Source organism: Gymnogyps californianus, chromosome 22 (genome assembly GCF_018139145.2).
Source record: "Gymnogyps californianus isolate 813 chromosome 22, ASM1813914v2, whole genome shotgun sequence".
NCBI lineage: Eukaryota > Metazoa > Chordata > Aves > Accipitriformes > Cathartidae > Gymnogyps > Gymnogyps californianus.
This window is the reverse complement of record NC_059492.1, coordinates 3,202,761-3,217,664: the sequence shown is the minus strand read 5'-3', so window position 1 is coordinate 3,217,664 and position 14,904 is coordinate 3,202,761. Positions and strand designations below refer to the sequence as shown.

The window sequence follows — 14,904 nt, the reverse complement described above, 5'->3', positions numbered from 1 at the left end:
GAGCGGAGCGGCCGCCCCGGCCCGGGTAAGCGGGGGGGGCCGGAGGGCGCAGCGGGCCCGGGGCAGCCGTGGGGCGGGGGGGCTGCAGGGGGATCCGGGGTGGTTGTGGGGTGGGGGGGTCACAGGGGAGTTGGGGGCCCATAGTGGGGTCAGGCCGGTTATGGGGTGGGGAGGGCTGTAGGGGGCCTGGGGCACTCTGGGGGGGCTATAGTGGGGTCAGGGTGGTTATGGGGTTGGGGGGCTATGGGGGGATCTGGGGCTCCCTAGAGGGGCCTGTAGTGGGTCAGTCTGGTTATGGGGTGGGGGGGTTATAGGAGGGTTTGGGGTGCTCTGGTAGCAGATGGGGGGTCAGGCTGGTTATGGAGTGGTGGGGTTACGAGGGGACATGGAGTGCTGTGGGGTGGGGGGGATCCACAGCGGGCACAGGCTAGGGGTGGGGTGAGGGGAGGGTGGGGTGACCTGGGGCTGGGGGAGGCAGGGGGACCCACAGAGGTGAAGCTAGGTGCGAGGTGCTTTAGGGTGCTCTGGGGTTTGGGGGGGTCAGGCTGGGTGTGGGGGACCCGCAGTGAGTGAGGTGTGGGGCAGGGGGGCTGTGGGGAAATGGGAGGGGTCCTGGGGCTGGGGGAGATCAGGGGGGCACCCGCAGTGGGGTCAGGAAGCGTATGGGGCGGAAGGGGGAATGTGGGGTGCTCTGGGGTGGGGCGGCCCCCAGTGGGGTCAGGCTGGGTGTGGGGTGAGTGTGGGGGGAATGGGGTGCACTGGGGCTCTAGCAGGGACCCTGAGTGGGGCTGGGGGGGTGCATGGGGCTGAGGGGGAGGATATGGGGTGGGGAGGGCTGGGGTGCTCTGGGGGGCAGCGGGGGGGGGCCCACAGCAGCCTCAGGCTCGGGAGGTGGATGGGGCGCAGAGGGCGCGGGGCCCTGCCCCACGGGGGGATGCCGATCCCGGACTGGGGTGTTTTTCCCCCCATAGTGTTGTTCCCACTGGTGCAGCGGATGGGAAAAGTGGGTGCAGCCTCGGGGGGTCACGTCCCCCCCCGCAGCCCGCGGTCACGGCAGTGGCGCTGGTTGTCCCTTCCTGGGAGGCGGCAGCTCCCGCGTTGGCATCTGGGTCCGGCTCTGATTTCCCGGAGGCGTTTGGTGCTCACTGGGGTTGCGCCTGAGCCGCAGCCTGCTCAGCCCGGGGCTTTGGGGCGGGCGGCCGCGCTCTTTCCCCTCTCTCCAAGACGCCGTCTGCACCCGCCGAGACGGTTCCCAAAGCCGGCGGCAGCGGCCGAGCTGCGGAGTGCCGGGGGCGGCCTCCTCCCGTCGATACCTGTCCCGGCGCGGATCGATGCCGCGCTCAACCGGGCAGCGCTAAAACCTCGCCATCGACTTTTCTGCGCCGTTCCCCCCCGTGCGGCTGCGGGAGCGGGGGATTTATCTCGCCACATCCCCTTTTAGACGGGGGTGCTTTGCGCTGATGTTGCAACTGGAGGAGCGTGCGGCTGGACTCGGCGTCCCCGGCAGTTCCTGCAATCTCTTCCCTTCCTGAATTTCACCCTCCTGCAGCCGTCGCGGGATGAGGGGTCGGTGAACCTGCTTGCTAGTCCGTGCCGTGGGCTGCACCGGTGGCTTCTGCCTTCCCCGCTTCCCGGTGGGCTCGGCAGGTGTCCCGGGGTCCGAGCCGCTGGCCGGAGTCACAGGGGACAGCGGCTATCTTTAGGGCTGTGTTGCAACGGAGGGGTGTGCCTTGGCTCGGCGCTGCCGGCAGCCGCCTCCTCGCCCAAGGACTGACTTACGCCGAGGCTCTTGTGTGGAAAAAATAAACATTTGGTTTGCGGGAGCGGGTGTTGGGGTGCCCTGTCCTCTGTGGGGTCTGTGGTGGGGCTGTGGGGCTGGCCCCGGCGGGGGGCTGAAGTCTAGGGTCGGGCGGTGTTGGCAGCTGCCTGCAGCGGGGTCGCTGGCCAAGGCTGCTGGCCGGCCCTGCCAGCTTGGGCGGGCAGGGGCTGACGTCAGGCGACGCGTGCCCTGCGTGAGGTCAGGCTGCGCAAAGGTGCGCGGGGCCGCGGTTCGGCGCGGGGTGCGCCAGCGGCCCCCCCCGGCACCGTCACACGTGCTGTGCCACCGCCCGGCAGCGGGACCGGGTGAGCCAGCGCAGACAGCCGGGGATGGGGAAGGCTGACGGCGCGAGGAAATCTCTGCTGCCCCGCGGGAGAGGAGCTGCCTTGGGCCGTGGGAGCAAGTTAGGTTCTTGGAAGGTGCACCCCAAAACCCTCTCCATCCCTCTGCTGCTCCCTTCCTAAGGCTTTAATGAAGGCATGGATGCGGCTCCGGGAGAGCCGGGGTCAGGGCTGCCGGTGGCAGAGCGCATGCTTCCCTCTGTGTCCTCTTTCTGCCGGAGTAACCCGGTTAGTCCGTGGGAGTAACTTGCACCTGCGCCAGAGCTTTGGGTGACACGGGACTGGGGTTCCCTGTTCTGCCTGATCCTTCCTCCGCAGCCATTGCCCTGCTCGTGCTAAACGTGCCCATGGGTGATGCAGCTACGCCGTGCCCGTCCCCGAAAGGAGGCAGCTGAAGCTTGCGGAGCAATTTGTGTCCCCCCAGGTGCACAGCTCCTCTTCAAGTGCCAGGGCGTGTGTAGACGTGGGTCTCCCTCAGCTCGTCGCGGTGCTGGCAGTCCCTCCTGTTTCTCGCCCGACACGGGGCACGTGCCGCTTCTGCGTGTCGTGATGGTAACGGCGAGTCAGCGGCAGCAAAAAGTTCATCCGTGCATCAAACTGCTTCCCCGTGGTCGGGCTCAAGCTGTTCTGCGGGCGGCGGGGGCCTCCCCCGTCCCTTCGCCTGGCTTTGCCTTGCGCTTAAGAGAAACTTCAGGCCTTCTCGAGAGGGTTTGAAACCCTGCCGAGGAGAGAAAGTGCCTTCTCATCCGCGGCGGTGCTGCTCTGACGAGGCTCTCCTCCCGGCGCGCAGCCTGGCAGCTGCTGGAATTGCCTGCAGCCGCATCTCTCCGCACCGCGCGTCCCCCCCCGGGCTGGCACGGTCCTTTCGGAGCTGCCGGTGGGTGAAGATTGCTCGGAGGGTAAGCAAAACGTCAGCCGTTCTCCGAGCGGGGGACTCTGAAGATATGTCACTAATTTAATATATAACGGAGCTTTTTCTGAGCTCCATCTGCAGCCGTTCCCCGAGGAGGAGAGCAGGCTGCAGACGGTCCCTTCCCCGGAGGGCAGATATCCTCCCTTCTGTGCCGAGCGGCGTTTTACCTTTGCTGCGTGTTCCCAGCTGCGGGAGGAGGCTCAAGGCCACAGCGGCTGGAAGTTTGGGGTCAAAATTGGCTCTTGGCCACGCTGGATGCTGCGGGTTGGAGGTGTGGGAGCTGTCAGAGGTGTGATTCAGGTGGGAGGGAGGGACTCACCCACCATCAGCCTGGAGATCTTTCAGTGAGCTGCCCGGGAAGGATGGGGATGTGTCGGTTGTCCCTTTTACGCATTTTTTTTTTTCTTCATCTAGTGATTTGTGTGAGGCTCTGAGTCAGGCTTCACGGGGGGGTGCTGCAGCCGGCTCTCTGTGCTTAGCCCAGGACCAGCGCTGGGTGTGGGACCGCAGCCGGCGTGTGGGGACCACCCCTCCGAGTGCTCTCGTGCGCTGGATGCTCCGCCGAGGCCGCGGTGGTTCGATTCATGGCTCTTGGGGTCCCTTACGCCGTGAGCACCGGGGCCGTGCTGAGCCGTGCCGGGCTGTCCCTGGCTGAGCTGGTGGGGACAGCCAGGGTGGGCTCGCTGGGGCTGCGTGTCCCGGGGCTGGTGGGGTCCGTCCGAAGCGGCCGGCCCGTCTGTGCGCTTCTCCCCACTAGAGGCTGCTGATGAACAGAGCATTTTTCTTTCCCTGGCTCTGACAGAGCAGCGGGGTCTTGAATTTGCAGGGCTGAGCATCCCGGCCTGAGCTTTTCCTGCTGATTCACCCTGGAGACAGCAGCGGGCTTCCCCTGGCAGCGGCCGGGTTCAGGGGGCACATCTGCTCCCCTGCCAGGCCCACAATAGATCTCCCCGCTTCATTAGGTCTTAATTAGGCAAATGCACCGGGACCGTGTGCGAGGCCATTGCCAGGGGACACGGATTGTGCGTGGAGCCGGGTACCGGGGATGCTGGCTCCCATCCTGCCTGCCTCCGGGGTGCTGATGGGGTTTTTCCAGCTGGGTGCTGAATGCGGGATGAGTTCAGCCTCTCGTATGGTTTTCCCGGAGGATGTGTGTGCAGCGATAACCGCTTCACCCCTCTGGCGTATCCCAACTGGCAGAAAAGCCAAGGATTAGTTAAGCGATGGAAGGGATACTTCACCGCTGGGCACAGCCGCGACGGCACGGTAAAGCCGCCCTGTAGACACAAAGGAGACTCTTCTTCCAGGGCAGCTGGTTTAGTACCTAAAGCCTGGGCAGGATGGTAGTCTGGAAAACAAACTCAGACCCTCGGAAGATGATTAATCACATAACAATTAGGTGTAAAATGAAAGGCAGTTGCTGCCGCGTGGTAATAGCTGCAGTGGAAGGTGCCTGGGAAGGAATCTGTGGTGCTGCACAAGACCCCGCTGCCTTTGCTAGGTACAGGCCCTGCTGGGAGGGCAGCGCGGTGCCAGCTGGCTCCGGCACGAGCAGGCAGCGCGGCTTCCCCGACAATGGCAGAGCGGCGCTTTACATAATCTGGACTTGCAAAACAAGCTTGAAGGTCTGGAAAATCCTCCGGCTATTGTTGGTGCTCAAAGTTTGCTGAATTTCCTGGTTTGATCTGCGGGTCTGGTTTTTGTTTTGGGACCGCAGTGGGGGAAAAATGCACTTTGCACAGAGAAAAGAAAAAGGCATTTGTGGCGTTTAATCCACGCCTGCTCCTTAGACGAAACTATTTTTGTGGTTCACAAGAGGTTTTGAGCAGCTGCTCGCAAGCTTTATAGGGCTGCTGAGGACTCTTCGTCTATCCAATTAGCATGGTTTGTCTCTAGTCCCCTCCTGATGCCCCCCGAGAAAATCCTGAAATATCAGACGTGCAGGCACGGGGTGCCGTGGGCAGTGCACACACAGGCACCATCTGGGCTGCCGGCCCGAGTGTCCGCTCAGGGGCAGAAAATGCCGGGTCAAAATGGCTTTGTGTTGTCTGAGCCTCGTGTGAGTTGGACCCTGCTGCTCTGGGAAGGCTCTAAAGCTGCCTCTCGCTTGCAGATTGGAGGAGGAGAGGCTGGAAGGGAGCTTGGGTCGTCTTATTTTGCCGTGCCTCTTAGAGTTTGCTGCTGCTTCCTGCAGCTTGATGATATGGAGGCAGCTGGGAAAACGCACCCGGGAGGATGGTGAGGCTGTCGGGAACCACCCCAGCCCCACACCGGCCTGCGGACGGCTGCGGGCTCAACAGTGGCACGTTGCCTGGCCCCGGGAAGTGTTTTGGGGTGTAGGGCCTGCCCTTGCTCCTCCATTTGCTCATCCCAAACCCTTTTGCCAATACAAATAAAGCCACTGATGTCCTGCGCGCTATTCAATTAAATGAGCGAATCCTGTTAAAATGTTCTCCGCTCCTGTTTGTAAATAGGTGACTGAGAAACCTGCCTTTTCCTGCCGTTCCTGGGAAAGCCAGGTTTGGTAGCAAGGAATGAGGTTAAGTTCTTGCTGGTCCACTTAATGTGGGGCAAGTTTTGGCACCCTGGTAAGCAGCAAAAGAGGAGGAGGAACCCTGGCCTTACGGCACAAACACATCCTCTTATTAGAGGCGGCTTCTAGCTCCTTTCATGTGGGTAATTACATCTGACCACGGTTGACCTGAGATGGATTTGAGCAAGGGGGTGTGAGGCTTGACGTGTGCTGGGAGTCTTCGGAGCGACCAAGCTCCGACTGCAGCGATGTTAAAGCAATCTTGTAGGTGTTGCAAACAAGCCAGCGCATCGCAGCGACGGGGTGGGAGACGCAGGGAAGCTTTGAGCTTGCTTACAGCCTGGAGAACCCGGTGTCGGTGCTGAGCTCTGCTGGGTGTGGGTGGGAACCGGGGTGGACCGATGCCTTGAAGCATCATCGTAGCCAGGGCGTGAACGCAGCTGATGCATTACAGCATTTATCATGTTGTACGTGACCTCCGTGAGCTGATCCCTGCTTGGTTGCTGTCCCCTGATTGCAGCGGTGCTTTAGCTGCTTGCCAGACAGCACCAGCCTTTAAGGGCTGGTATTTCTGTATCCAACCCTCCAAAACCCCTTGGAGATGGGGTAAGCTGTTTTGTGGGCACTTCAAAACTTGAGGGGAGCTTTTTCTCTGCGTTGAGGGTCTGTATCAGACAGAACAGCACCGAGTCGCCTCCCTCCATCTGCGTGAACTCGAACGCCGAGCACGGGAGCAATGGAGAGCAGATGCTGGCCCGGCCCTGAGCCACGTTGGGCTGTAACGTGACTTTCTCCGTCTGTGTTGATGTTGTGCTGGAGGTGCCTGCGTCTGACGTGGAGGTGAACCTCTGCCGTAGGGTTGGGATCGGGATCGGCCTTGGCCAATCCGCGGCTGCGAGGAGCCTCGCCGTGGGCTGGCAAATGGGGTCAGCGCTGCTCGGGGATTTCCTTGGATGCGAGGTGGATGCTTTTAATAGCAAGCATGGTCATCTGTATCATCGCATAGCTTGAAACCTGTCCCTTAAAAATACCGACTGGCAGCTGGGACGTGGCTGAGCAAGAAGTCCACTCCTTTCAGAATTTTTTCCCTGGTTTTGAGGAAAAATAAGGTTTAAACCTCCCGCTGGTGATGCTAACGTGCTCGTGGGTTTGGGGTGCAGTTCCTCCCTGGGAGGCAGCCTGGAGAAAGCCCTGCCTTTCTCAGGAAGGTCACTTGGCCCCATGCGACAGTCGGATCCTTCCCCGTGTGCTGTGCTGACAGATCCTGTGCCTCAGCTGAGTGCCAAGACTTGAGCCTTCTAGGAAAGGCAGCAGGGGCCGGTGTGGGTTTCCCTTGCTGCCTGCTGCCAGCCCGTGGGCACCCAGTGCCTTGTGAGCAGCGGTCGGAGGCGTCGGGGCAGCATCCGGAGTTGCAGATGGCTCACGTTGGGGTTGCAGTGCCGCTTGATCCATCCGAGCTGCCTTTTGGTGGGAATACACAAGATAACGGAGCGCGGAATTGATCTGTGCTGCTGGCCAGGCTTTTTCCTGGTGCCGCTGTTTTTTCTTCTACTGCTGTAGCAGGAGGCAAGTGTGGTTACGGCAGCTGCCTGGCTCTGGCAGTTTGCATCTTGCCTCTCCTACAAGCTGCCTTCAAACTTCTCGGCTTTCTGGCCCCCTGTTCTGGTCGATACGAGGCTGTTATCAGAGCTCAGCAAACCGTGATGATCACATCCAAGCGCTGTACCTCGAACCACCTGGCAGCGCTGGGCTGGATGAAGAAGCTCATTTGCACAGGGTGGTTAATTCTCTGTATGTTTTAATCTCCGTGACCATCTGTGTTCTTGCCTGGGCTGGGGAGACGGGAGCTCTTGGGATTTATTGCAGGAGGTGAACGTGGAGAGGACTGCTTATTCTGTGTCTGCCAAAAACTGCCCCAGGTCAAAGCAGGACAGCCTCATTAGTTCTGGGAACAGTTGTTCCTGCATCTTCAGGCAAGGAGGCCTCGACAACGTGTCAGCTCTATCCTGGAGGCACGTCCTGAAAAGCTGCAGGGAGGGGGCAGGGGCAAAAGAAAATGGAGACCTCTGTGAATGCTTTCCAGCATACAAACCCAAACATAGAGGGTCTGTGGTGGGCTTGGCTGGCACCTTGGAGGGCTGAGGTCCCTCGAAGGAAGGCTGCGTTGGTCTGGGGAGAGGTAGTGTGCTAAAGCATCTCCTGGCCACCCTAAAAGCCCTGCCCCAGGTTGTGGCAGCCTCCGGGGTATGAGCCTGCCCCACCAGCAGCTACTGCAGTCGCTGCCCTGGTGAATGCCATGGCTGGAGCTCAGATGTGAGCTTCAGAAGCTGCTGATGAGACTGGGGTGCTCACATACAGCACCAAAGTCAGGGGACCAGTATTTATAGGTGGGCTGCAGTAGCATCTCCAGAGGGACCTGTGCAGGCTGCTGCTGACAGAGAGAAGCTTTTCTGAAGCAACACCTGAAGTCTTCCTTGTTTTGGGTTCTCACATTTGCGAGCCTGAGGCTCTGCAGCTCATCGCAGAGCCCCAACCAGGATCCTGCTGACCACAGGCTCTGCACGTGGCACAGGCAAAGGCAGCGCTTGCTGCGGGCTCTGTCAAGGAACGCCTGTCCCGTGGGGCAGCACGGCCCTGCCGAGGCTGCTGCTGACATCTGAAGCCAGAGGGAATGATCCCTGCCCTGTAATTAAGCTCCCTTCTGTTCCTGTTCACCACACTCATGAGTAGGCTCATGGATGTGCTCCTTGCAGCTGCTCTGGATCCTCTGTGTGGCTCAGAAGCTGGAGGTGGCTTTCCAAGAGAGCCACCTGCAAAGGGCAACCCCAGATCTCCATTTCTGTCTCATTGGGGTGAAGCTCGTGGGCCGGGAACCTTTGACTGTAAAGGCTTTTCCCTGACTGCACCTTACTGGACGGCACCCTGCATGCTGTAAATTCATCTGCCAACGTACACCCCAGTCTAAGTGAGGAAAACCCTTCCTGCTGTTCATGCTGGCAGGGCCAGGTGAGATGGAGATGTTTTCCCAGCCTGCGGTTGAAGGACCAAGGCTGCCTCTTGAAAGGAGAGCTCTTCTTCACCTGCTTGCTAGGCTCTTGACATCAGCGGATAATAACACTTAAAAACAACCAGCGCTCCAGCTAAATCCTGTCCTAGTTCAGCACTTTGGGGTTTTGGCCTCGATGGAGACTGTCAGCATTGCGGTGCAAGCCAAAGGATGGGTGTGGGCTTGTGCCTGTCTCTCCGGTGCGGCAGGATGGCTGTAGAGGAGGTGCATAGTCCTGTGCCTGGTGCAGCCCGGCACCGTGCTAGGCTTCCCCTGCATGCTATGAGCGCTCGTCTGTGCACTGTGTTGAGCAGGTCCCCGCACCCTCGGTGGGGCTGCGGTGTGGGCCGAAGATCTGGCTGGATTTCGGCACCCTGCTCGGGCCCTGGCATGTGCCCGCTGGAGCATGCAGCCGGCCTCGCTGCGGTTGAGAGCACCGTTGCTCTCTTGAATCTCTTTATTTAGTTAACGATCCTTTTGTTGAGAGGATTAGGGTTTAGAGGCCTCTGGCAGAGCGTTAATTAAATTAAGTCTATGGGTGTTTTGTTGAGTTTTTAAAGCCCGCTAGAGGGCTCAGTTGGAGCCCTGTGGATCGGGGCCGGAGGCGCTGGGCTGTGTCCATCCCTTGCAGAAGTTTGCACGAGAAGTTATGTAAGGCCGGAGGAGCCGGACGGACGCAGAAGCGCACGGGGCCAGTCTGCAGCCTCCGCACCGTGCTCGCTGCTTCTCCAGCCCGGCTCTGCCCGGGACTCGGTGGTGCCTGACCTGTGCCGTGCCACCCTGGGCACCGGCCGGGGCTCCGGAGGCCGTACTCACTGGAGGCTGGCAGGCACGGGACGCCTGCGTCACTGCTCGCTGTATTATCAGCGTTAAGTAATGTGGGGCTAATTTTTTTTTTTTTCCTTCCCCACTTGGTGTTTACATTTCTAAGAAGTGGCTCAACGTGAACGTCTGGTTCCACCTTCAGTTCTGGGAAGAGTCAGACACCAAAGTTCGCTTACGTGAACTCTGCTTGCAGCGCTCGTGCAAAATACAAGTGTGAGCACTTGGCTTTGTGGCTCGAGGGATTTTTCTGGTAGATGCATGGGGTTTTTCATGTTTAGCTGGAACTGCTTATTAACCAGTGTCTCTTCTCCTTTCTCTTCTATACACTGCCCCGTGATGGATTTTGGTGCCTTGCCTGCGTGGTTTGCCCGGCTGTCTCATCTCTGGGTAAGTACCTGCTTCGTTAGATCAGTGAGAGGAAATAGCTGAAATGAATCACTTGGACTTAAATAATGAACGGACCTGTTTATTCTGTCTTAAGCTCTGGAGCATTGATTGTTATCAAACAGCAGTATTTATCTTGTGTGTGTGAAGATTTTGGATATTGAAAAGCACTTAATATAGCAATTTCCAGGCCAAGTTTATAACATGAAAAAGTCCCCAGCAGTAGTTTTTCCTGCCAGCCTGGCCTGCAGAGCACTGACCTGATGATAAAAGCACACTAAGTGCCAGCAGGTGAGCAAATGGAAGTGAAAATGTTTTTGGTAGTGGAAAGCAATACTCCCTGTTTCTCCCCAGATGCCTCCTGACGGCTGTTGATGGTAAATCAGTGCTGTGGTTGTGTAAGGGGCTCTCTGAAGGCCGGAGCGCAGCGCTGGGCTGGCTTCCCCTTTGCAAACCTGCAGATGTGTGGGGCTTTGCAGGGCACGGAGAGGAGCCTCAGGCCCTTCTGGCAGGAGAGGAGGGGAAATGAGTGTCGACCTTGGAGAAGCGCGGCAGGCACTGATGTCTCCAGCTTGCGTTCACAGAGATCCTGCTTCGCACGGGGGAAAAATTGTGCCGGTGGGGTGGATTCTCGTGGTTTCGCAGCAGAGGTTTGGTGCCTGAGCCTGGCTGTGAGGTGCTGTTTGTGTATTAAAGCCTCTCAAAATAAGGTGTGTGTGCTCAGAGTGGAGGAAAGGAAGGGGTCTCTGCTTGGTAAAGCTGGTTCTCTGGATGCGGTGGTGCCTTTGCATTGAGGTTGCTATCTCTGGAAACTTCACAAGTTTTTAATTTACTTTTTTTTTTTTTTTTAAAAAAGTATCCTTTTTTAAAGGTATCCTCCTGCTAAGCTTTCCCCTTTCCTGTCCATCACCCCTGCTTCCCCAGTAATATCCTCTCCTCTCCCAGTAACGGAAGGGACTGAGCGTATTTAGAGCAGCTCTACTCCGTGCCCGAGCATTCAATGTACTGCCAGTCACTGATGAAAGACTTGAAGGGAAAGCAGAGGAAGGTGCTGGGAACAGATTGCTTTATTCTTAAACTCAGCATTATTATACAATTCCTCACAGGGGAGGGCAGGAGAGATGACTCAAATCCAAGCATAAACCTGTTGTTCTTACACAGAAGTAAGTGAAGCACTATATTTGGAAGCCGAGCAGCTGTCTCCTATTCTGAATGAGCTGTTCTTTGCTACCAAATCTCTAAAAGAAGGATCATTAATTAACTAGAGAACCTGCCTTGATCAGAGGTGCTGAGCTTCCATCCCCACCAAACACTCAGCAGTCACTTGAATGCAGAATAAAATTCCTCCGCACAGAAGGTGTAGCTGCAAGAAATGCAGGCTGGCAGCGTGCTGGCTGGGAGCTCATATTTGGAGCAAAATGCAAGTGCTCGCTCGCGTGACTGTCGGAGTGGGTTAGCAAAAGGCATGTGCAGCAGCTGTAACTGTGCCAGGCTGGCCAGGGTGTCCCGCACCAGGTAAGTGGCAGCAGGATCTTCCTCCTTCGTGCTCGAGCAGACCTTCAGGACAGTCACCCATCCGGTTAGCGCTGTGTCACAAGTCTCTGGTCAAGGGTGAATTTCTTCCTTGGGGAAAGCTGGTATCCTGAACAACCCCTGGTTTGCTCTCCCCAGAGCAGTCTCGCTACGACTTTTGTCTGCGTGAGTGGACTGTTGTCTTTTCGTGTACTGCACAGAGGGTAGAGAATTGCATTTCAATAGTCCTGCTTATTAGTGCTTTTGGGGTTTTGACCCTGATATGGGATGAAATTTGCTGCTTGCTGAATACTTAGTTTTAATCTTGGTCAGCAAACAAGAAAGCTAAGTGGTACCTTGTTAGCGATGGCAAAGATAAAGGTTGTATCGTACAGTTTCACTGGATCAGGGACAGGCCTGACCTTCACCCAGCAGAGAAAACAGCAGGCTCAGGTTGCCTTTCCATCTTTAAGCCTGGCTTATCTCTGAGGTAAACATAAAATGCATAGGAGCTGTAGTAAGAGAATCTCCTCTCCTGGCCCGATAAGAATGTTGGGCATCGGTCCTAAAAGTAACACACCAGCAGCTTCCATGGAGGGACATGCTGCGAGAAGCTGGAGGGCAGAAACCGCGAAGAAAAATGCTGAAGATGCAAGTGGGGTAAGAGGAGCCTGTGACGTTTGAGGTTGTGCTCTTGACCTTCAAGCTAAGATTCACATATGTTGCCATTATTTGAAGCCTGTCAAGAAATCCGAGGTGAGGTCATGTGCGCTGGCTGAAAAAAATGTTCAGAGCTATGTTTGTGGCAAAGGAGGTGGTAAGTGCAGTGTGTCCGTTAACGGGCTGCTGCTGGGCTGTGTCTTTCCATACCTTGGCATTGGTGATGCTGGGAGCCATGTGTTGTGATCTTAAAGTTTATCTGTACATGAAATTGTTTCTTTCTGTCCCTTAATTCATGGGTCACCTAGAGAAGGGCGTTGCTTCATGAAGCTGTTGAACAGCCGTTGTGTTGTGAACTCGGGTCTCCCCTTAATTCTTATTCACATAGAGGAAGTCTTATTCACCAAGAGGAAGAACAAATAAGGTCTCCTGCTTTTCCACCTTTCAGTGAGATTTTCTGCTTTGAACTTCTCCTGGAAATGCGGGAGCAAGGTATCTCTTTCGCTTGTCCCACCCCTTCGGAAGAGACCATCAGAATCCGATGCGGTGTCAAGTTCTAGGGCTGGCTTAGTTCAGTGGTTTCACTTTAGCGCTTTGTAAGGCAGTGAAATAGTTCTCATTGTGGTGTTTAAAATAGCAGTGCTGCCTTCTGAATTACCATCTAATTAACTGAAAGCAAAAAACTCAAAAGCAAGTGAGCTTTCTGCATCTCTTGTTGCATAAGAAAAGCTGTTTTGGTTGACCTAAAAACCAACATTGAAAACCAGGCTAAACAGAGATGCTTTCCTCCTAGCTCTGTGGGCAGTTTGGAGCAGTTGCTACTGTTCTTGGAGAGCCATTCATGCAGTGGCAGCTGCAAGCCCTCTTCAAAACAGTTACTCCTTTGAGACTTGCTCCCCTTTTGCTTGATGGTTGGAGGAACCCTGCTGTGGAGACAAATAATTAGAAATAAAAGATGGCAGCTTAATGATTATTAGCTTCTTTCTGATGCAGTCTGCGGTGAATGCGGGGGTAAGATCTGGCTTGTGTGCAGCTGTTGCTGCATCTCTCGCTCAAAAGATTTACCGTGTACACCATGTTACCTTGCAGCCTCTGTGGACCTGCAGAACGCGCTGAACTAAGAGTTACATTATTTATTTCAGTAACAAACCTTTTTCAGAGAGGGCCACTCTTGGCAATTAACTGCGACAATGGCAACAGTTCAGATGAAGCGTGCTTCCTGCCCTCTCCTCCCTGTGTCTCCATCCATACCCGCAGCTTTCCCCTACGACTCTGGATTCCTCCCCCTCCCTCAGTACTTGGATTCTGTCTATAAATCTGAACTGCTTTGGGTTTTCTTTATAAAATGAGCATGGAAAGATATGACCTTAAATAAAGCCTCAAAATGCCTTATTTTGTAAAGCTCCAGAAAACCTGGCAGCAATGTGATGCCATCCTCTGGGATTTTGTCCTATTGATATTAATCTTTTTGAAGCTGGTATCCATGACTGCCAGTTTCAAAGGTTAATATACTGCATTTCAACCAAGCTGAGAAGTCTTTTTTTTTTTTTTAATTTGTGATATGGAAATGCACACCAATTAATCATTGCGCACCTGCAGAAATGCCTCTCAGCAGACTTTGGCTGTGCTGTATTAGGTTGTGGGATCATCTGTAGAAAGGACTCGGGGTGATGAGTCTGATCCAGTTAGTAGCTTAAGACAAACCCTGCAAGGTCCAAGGAGGCAGCAGGTAGGGGAAACAGCACTGAACAAGGTGGTGCAGAGCTGCAGCTCTTATTTCTGGAAGAAATAAGGTAGCCCGTGCTCTGTTTAGAAGTTGTATTTGCTCTCCGTAGCTAAAGTCTTAAATAAATGTTAGGTCTTGCCAGGCGTCCCTCGCCGATGTCCAGGTCTAGCCTGCAATACCGAACTGCTGTCAGTTGTCTAGTGCTGGGTTCATGGCTTGGGTGAATTTGCTGCCCAGCCTTTGGATTACAAGTGACGTGTTAGTACAGACTAGAGGGCTCTCCGCCAAGTACCTAGCTCTAACTTGCTGCTGGGTACACATCGGTCCTAAATAAACCCTGATCTTGAAACTTTTCTTCCCTGAACCAAAGGGCTCTGAGTATTTTGAAGCCAAGGGATGCTCTTTGCCCAAATTGAGAGCGTAACAGTATGGAGTCAAATCTGCGCTTGAGCGGTCCCTTGTGAAAGCTCCCCTTAACTGGTGCCTTTCTGGGGAGAAGCTGCAGTTCAAAAAAACACCTACCTGGTGTTATTTAAATGGACCAGAGCCTCTCCTCGCTGCAGTTTGACTTCTCATCCATGCAAGGAGTAAATCAGCCACTGACATCCTTTGTTTGTGGTATGGCTCTTCTGCCTCCCTGCCTTAGCACTGGTCCCTAGGTGGCACTAACTGTTATTTTTGGGTTGATTTCAACAAAGGCTGCATAGCTGAGCTTGTCCCCCGCTGAAGTGACAGCTGCGTCTCTGGCCAAGCTGGCTGTTCGTGTTTGGTTTAGGAGGCTGGCGCAAGGGCTTGAACTTCCTCCTGCTGCCCAAACAGAGAGGTTTCCAGCAGCGTCTCCTGGAATTTATTAACGAGGGGCAGGGAGTCGAGCACTCTCTGTGAGCACGCTCCTCTATTTTTAGTTGTCGTCTTTTCACTAAGGCTGCTAGGGAATGAAAAACTGGTAAATGCTGGAAATGAGGGAGAGCTCGTGCCCTGATGGAGGTCAGCGTGCCGTTGGGCCGGCTGTCTCTCTTGCGACGGCTCTTTCCATGGTTCAGTCCATTTCTCGGGCTGCTTCTGGAGCTCAGGCTCGTGCCACGCTGATTCTGCCTTTTCCTGAGCCTGCACTACTTGTATTCACAGCATGGCCTGTAATCTGT

The 14,904-nt window shown here is 55.7% G+C and overlaps 1 protein-coding gene across 5 annotated transcripts in view; it reads left to right on the top strand.

The window, feature by feature from the left end:
• The first annotated feature begins 3,043 nt into the window (after positions 1 to 3,043).
• The window catches only part of EPB41 (erythrocyte membrane protein band 4.1), a 90,441-nt gene continuing 78,580 nt past the window's right edge, over positions 3,044 to 14,904 (top strand). For 2 of the 5 annotated variants that reach the window (XM_050909919.1, XM_050909916.1), the window contains exon 1: positions 9,722 to 9,864. The gene's annotated coding sequence lies outside the window, so the exon portion shown is untranslated. Of the gene's footprint in view, positions 3,060 to 9,721; positions 9,865 to 14,904 lie in introns of those variants that run through there. The other 3 variants (XM_050909917.1, XM_050909920.1, XM_050909918.1) reach the window with 3 other exon arrangements.